At 39.0% G+C, this 5,919-nt stretch overlaps 1 pseudogene; it reads right to left on the reverse strand.

Annotated features, from left to right (window-relative positions):
* Nucleotides 1–5,386: 5,386 nt before the first annotated feature.
* On the reverse strand, nt 5,387–5,566 carry LOC147450447 (U2 spliceosomal RNA; annotated as a pseudogene).
* Nucleotides 5,567–5,919: the final 353 nt, after the last annotated feature.

Genomic DNA, 5,919 nt, shown 5'->3' on the forward strand with positions numbered 1-5,919 from the left:
TAATCCTCATATTTTGTTTGCAACTAGGTGCAATTTGAAGATCTCAACGCCCTTTTAAGTGGCAGGGTTTTGTATACTAGTTTTTTTTTGTTTCCTGAGGTTGTTCTGATTGCCTTTTTAAAAAAATTTATATTTCTCCTCCATCAAGCTAAAACAAACTCTCCAGCTTCTTCTTGTACCTATGTAGCTTCATATTAAAGCAATATGATGAGGTCTCTGAAGTCTCTCGAGTTTGTTTCTACAAAAGAAATTTGCCAATTCTTCTTCTACTTTTCTTTAAAATGTTTGTCTCACTAACATATCATCAATAGCAATTTTCACAATGTTATTATTTGATTTAAATTACTATGCTTAAATATGAACTGCTAAATCCTACACAAACATGAAATTTGATAAAAAGATGCAGCCTTTCTACAAAGGATAAAGAAAAAATATGTACACCAATAATGATATCATGAGTGCACTTAGCTTTGATGAATGGATGTGCTAACGATCTCCATAGCCATAAGTTAGTTCCTACATCTTCCTTTGTTGCTCTCCACAGCATGCAAGGGCATTGCCTTGGACTCTGATACCACTGGTACAAACGGAGGCACGGTATCCCTGCAAAATATCAAAAACAATATATTGTAAGCCATAAAATGAAAAAATTTGCATACTTGACAACTCACACAAATCCATAATTGAGCTCAACACGAACAAAGAGAGACAGAGAGAAAAATAGAGTGAGAGAGCACATGCAGGTGCACCTTCTAGAGCGCAGTTCTACGCAGGCATGGCAAGAGAGAAGAGAGGAGAAGAGAGAAGAATAAGCTGGACAATGGGTGCAATCTTCCCCCATGCAAGAATGACCATTTCCCTCTTGCATGTATTTACTTTATAGATTTCTTGAATGGTCAAAGTGAGTACAAACTGGCCAGCCGATCATAAATGGCCAAAGCTCATAAAAGAGCACTTGAATAAAATGTACATAAAAAATATATATTTGTTCACATAGACCTAAATTGATCAAGCCTCTTCCACCTGTCAGCTGCAGTAAAGTCCCAAAATATCAATTTCATTACACTGACCACCAAATTGCAGTCCCAATCCCAAAAGGCAATCTTGACGCCATAGATATTGAGAGTGTAGTGTGTGTGTGTGTGTGTGTGTGTGTGTGTGTGTGTATATATATTCTCTCTCTCTCTCTCTCTCTCTCTCTCTCTCTCTCTCTCTCTCTCTCTCTCTCTCTCTCTCTCTCTCTCTCTATCTATCTATCTATCTATCTATATATATATAGATAGAGAGAGAGAGAGAGAGAGAGAGTCCACACAGGTCAAAGATGATGCATGGGGAAAAAAGTAATTACAATAGTTCCTTCTAAGTGAATGATGATTGATACATATCACTTAAAAGACTGAGGGTCCATCGGTATGGTGAAAGAAAATGAAAGAACAAAACCTAGAGGGAGTCAGCTGAGGGGAGAGCCAGTTTGCGGGCTCAAAACTCATGGGGATGATGGATTTACCACCTCGGTAGAGTGACCATTACCTTGTTTGTGGGTATCGTGCATGAGAGAGAGAGAGAGAGAGAGAGAGAGAGAGAGAGACTTTATCCATAGGTGAATCATATCCATATGAAAAAATGCTATCAGCAAGAAAAGTTCAAGCTAATGAGGTTGATGCGGTTGTTAATGATGATTAACATTTATAGTAGCTTTGAGACTAAAGTAAGATATGAAAAGTTTTATATTGGCTTTCTAAAACAAAACTTAGTAAAGAAAGGAGTATGTTCAGATGAATTCAGAAAAATGGTGAATTGGGTGGAATTCAAATGAGATTCATCCCTGGATTATGGGGGGAGAAACAATGGAGACTCAATGGAGACTCAATCGACATGCTTGAGTCTTTTGTTGCCTGTCTCTCTTGCTCACAAGTGGCTAGCATGCCATTGCTATCTCTCTCTCTCTACTACATTTGACGGATTTTTGCATGTGAAACATTATATTTTTGGCCTACATAAGGCCTTAGTGAATCATGAAACTCTTGGAAGCAATTGTGGACGGTTGGATAAAGCTTGTGGATTAGAGCCATATCGCAAGTTTATAATGGCAAACCTTTTTTCTTGGTTCTTCGTGGAAGTGGGGCATTAACTAAGCATCATCTTACATATAGGTCACTACCTTAGAAAGTTGACATCCTTTTTTTGTCTTTTATTATAGAAATTGATACTAAGCAATGAGTCGCACACCCTCTTTTTGTGACTTTTCACCTTGTTTGGTATTTCAATTTGCAAATGAGTCCCTTCATTCAAGAACCTCACATGGGTCCTTTTCATTCTTTTTGTTTCACTGCCAATGTGAAATATCCCCACATGAAAGATATTGCAAAAGGCTAAAGCTAATCCTCCAAAGGCAGAGTTCACAAGAGTTGTCAATTGAGGCACATCTTTCCTAAGTTTGATGAGCTTAATTCCAAGTTCTATTGAAGTGGATACTTTTTAGGGCTTTGCATTTGCAAAAACACTTCACAACTATGGTAGTCAAAAAGCACATGGAAACAAAGGATTCTATCTCTCATGGAAACAAAGGATCTCAATGCAAAGAGTTTCTCTAGATGGATTTCCACCCAAAATACATTCAAGTGGAAGCACACCTCATGCAACAAGAGGTTTTGCTGGAATTTTTGGCATGCTAAAACATGTCTTAGAGGAGAAGCGAGAAAGGAGTACAAATTGTTTTGAGTTTTTCCTATAAGTTAGCAAATGGGTCCCTTAAAAAAACTTATAAAAAAGGAGTACAAATTGTTTTGAGTTTTTTCTATAAGTTAGATTCGTGTGACTTCCTTAAAAACTTCCTTTCCAATGCGGGACTTCACTTTGATTCTATTGTGCTTACCAAATACTAACTGTTTGTGTATTTTCAAGAAAATTAGGGACATGCACATCTCAAGTTCAAGGGTTGAAACATATTCCAATTATACTTTCTAACCGTAAGTGTTGTTGTCTGTAGACATATGGAAAGACTATGGTTTTAACATAGGAAAACCTCTCGTAGGATCAACTCCAAGAAAGTTAATACATCTATGAGAGAGAGAGAGAGAGAGAGAGAGAGAGAGAGATGAAATGAAATGAAATGATATATTGTCTAGAAAAGGCCAAAATGACCTATGAGAAAAACAAGTTACAAATTGGTGAATCTATTACAAAGTCTCTCTGTGAAAGAAAGACTAACATCCTAAACAAAATGTTGTAGTCAAAGTGAAAGTGGAGGAAAGACTAGAGAATCTCTAGTCAATACAAAGGTACAAAACAATGAGAGATGCAAGAAACTTATGCTACTAAGAAGGGGATAATCCTCTAGCTCAAAGTAAATCAAGCATCAATCGGTGTCGGATCTCCTCAATTTCCTCCATGTGGGTATTGTGTGCTATAAATGCTTACCAAATACTAATTGTTTGTGTGTTTTCAAAAAAATTAGGGACATGCACGTCTCAAATCCAAGGGTTAAAACATATTCCAATTATACTTTCATAACCGTATGCGTTTGTCGTATGTAAACATATGGAAAGACTATGAATTCAACATCGGAAAGTCCATATATCTATCCCACATACATATATATATATGTATATATATATATATATATATATAGAGAGAGAGAGAGAGAGAGAGATGAAATGATATATTGACATCTACAAAAGGCCAAAATGACCTATGAGAAAAACAAGTTACAAATTGGTGAATCTAATACAAAGTCTGTGTGTTGAAAGAAAGACCAACATCCTACACAAAAAATGTTGTAGTGAAAGTAAAAGTGGAGGAAAGACTAGTGACTCTGTATTCAATACAAAGGTACAAAATAATGAGAATGCAAAAAACTAAATCTACTAAGAAGGGAATAATCCTCCAGCTAAGAGTAAATCCAGCATCAATCGGTGTTGGATCTCCTCGATGTCCTCCATGGTCAAAAACCTAACTGGGTATTGTGCGTGGCATGCCAAAATAATCTGAATCCTCCTCTGTGATCTCCGTCTATGCTAGGAGGCCCTCCTCTATAATCGTGGATGCTTGGATCTCCATAGGTTCATTGCACGGTCAATCATTGTGCCTCTAGTGGAGGTGGGATCCGAACTCTATTGCAGAACTTGTTTGTGTAGCTGTCTAGTGGTTATGACTGGCCTGAAATAGTCCATAACGTGCCGCTGAGTCTGTCTCTTTGGCCGCCTCAACAAGAAATCTCTATGTCTCCTCAATCAAGCAAGAATATACCCAAGAATCTCTGATCGTGGTATCCCGTACTCTAGAAAGTGGTCCAAAACCCTCCTTGAATAAGCAATGGAATCGCCTGTGAATCTCATAGCATGCAGAGCAATGACATATGTAATACAGCTCTATCTCTGGCTCCCTATGGCTTACACAACATACCCTGGTCTAATTGGACCTCCTCTATATCTGCCGGTCTCAATCTCAAGCTCAAGCTGGTGTAAGGATGTGCTTATTTGTCCAATAGCACACCACACCCCATATGATCAATGTGTATCCATATAGCTAGGCCTGACTACAAAGCGATATGTCGTGAGTTGGAGAAAATGTTCTATGTAAAAAGCAATCTTCATACCCAATTCTTGGGTAGGCTCTATCCAAGTACTCTTGGTGTCCATCTGAATCAAGTCCTGGTGGATAAGTCTAGTAATCTATATCCGTGTCACACTGAGAGAGGGGGCCTCCAAAGAGTATTTGGAGGAGATAGTATGTCCATGCTAAAACCATGCATCTGGAACCGAGAAGTCATCTCTCCATACCATCAAGTCGTGTCTCCCCTGTAAGGCCAATTGTTGGGAAGACTCAAGAGCAACCCGACATATCTGTTTCTAGGAAGGTCCCACAAGGTATGTATGAAAGAGACGGATGTAGTAAGTGACTCAATCATAAACAGAGAAGCAGCTAGCTCTGCTCTAATAATCTTACGATGAACTAAGGCCTTGGCTCTAATCATTTGAGCAATCATAGATACCAAGGGACTCTCCATCCCTTTCCATTTAGTGTTGGCAGCTCTACCATGACAACCAACTAAGGGCCCCCAAATTTGCACCCCATACATCATAGATGAGGTTACTAAAGTAGCAAAAAGCCAAAGTTTGGTTCGAGGTTCCTGAAACTGAACCTGCGAGAACACATCCTCTCAAGTCTACCCAAGGCTATATAGGCTCTGGCCAATCTAGTCTCTGCCGCTCTTCTCAGCAAAAAAAATTGGCCACTAAAAACTACCCCTAGATATATATATAGAGAGAGAGAGAGAGAGAGGGGGGGGGGGGGGGGGGGGGGATATTGAATTAACATCTTAAAAGGGTATGTTGTTCTATAAGACAAACAATATAGAATGATATCCATGTCCAAGAAGAAAAAAAGGAGGTGCGTCATGCCTCTATGACAGTGTCATACACAGGTGATGAGTGCAACCCTCGTGCAGCAAGCTATTTGAAGGAGGCTACTCACCATGAGAAATCATGTCTCTTGATGGACCACGTATCGAATATTAAACTGATAAGAATAGGTATGACACTTGATCTTAGCAAGAGATAGATATATAGATATATTTTATTATCGTCCTTCTTGGAGGTCAAATATGACGTATGGGACCGAAGTTACTTGTGATGTAGTATGCACGGTTGATGAGTAACTCGATGCTCCAAAATTGTGGTGATGAGAGTCAAAATGGAGAGTCCACACTGTGGGTGGGAGAGGAAAGTATGTAGGTCTAAGTCATGGCTAAAAATGTGAGGCAAGCAAGTTTGGATGTGATCAAAAGGTGAGCACTCTAGTAGTGTGTCGTACTCACACTTTCAAACTTGGAGTGAGCATAATGTGCAGAGTTGATTTGACTCTTCTCCATTGCCCCCACACCTTGTCTCGCATTGAAGGGAGTGGGAGCTAAGCCAA

The sequence above is a fragment of the Adiantum capillus-veneris genome, chromosome 9 (assembly GCF_014529385.1).
Source record: "Adiantum capillus-veneris isolate H3 chromosome 9, ASM1452938v2, whole genome shotgun sequence".
In the NCBI taxonomy this organism is placed as follows: Eukaryota; Viridiplantae; Streptophyta; class Polypodiopsida; order Polypodiales; family Pteridaceae; genus Adiantum; species Adiantum capillus-veneris.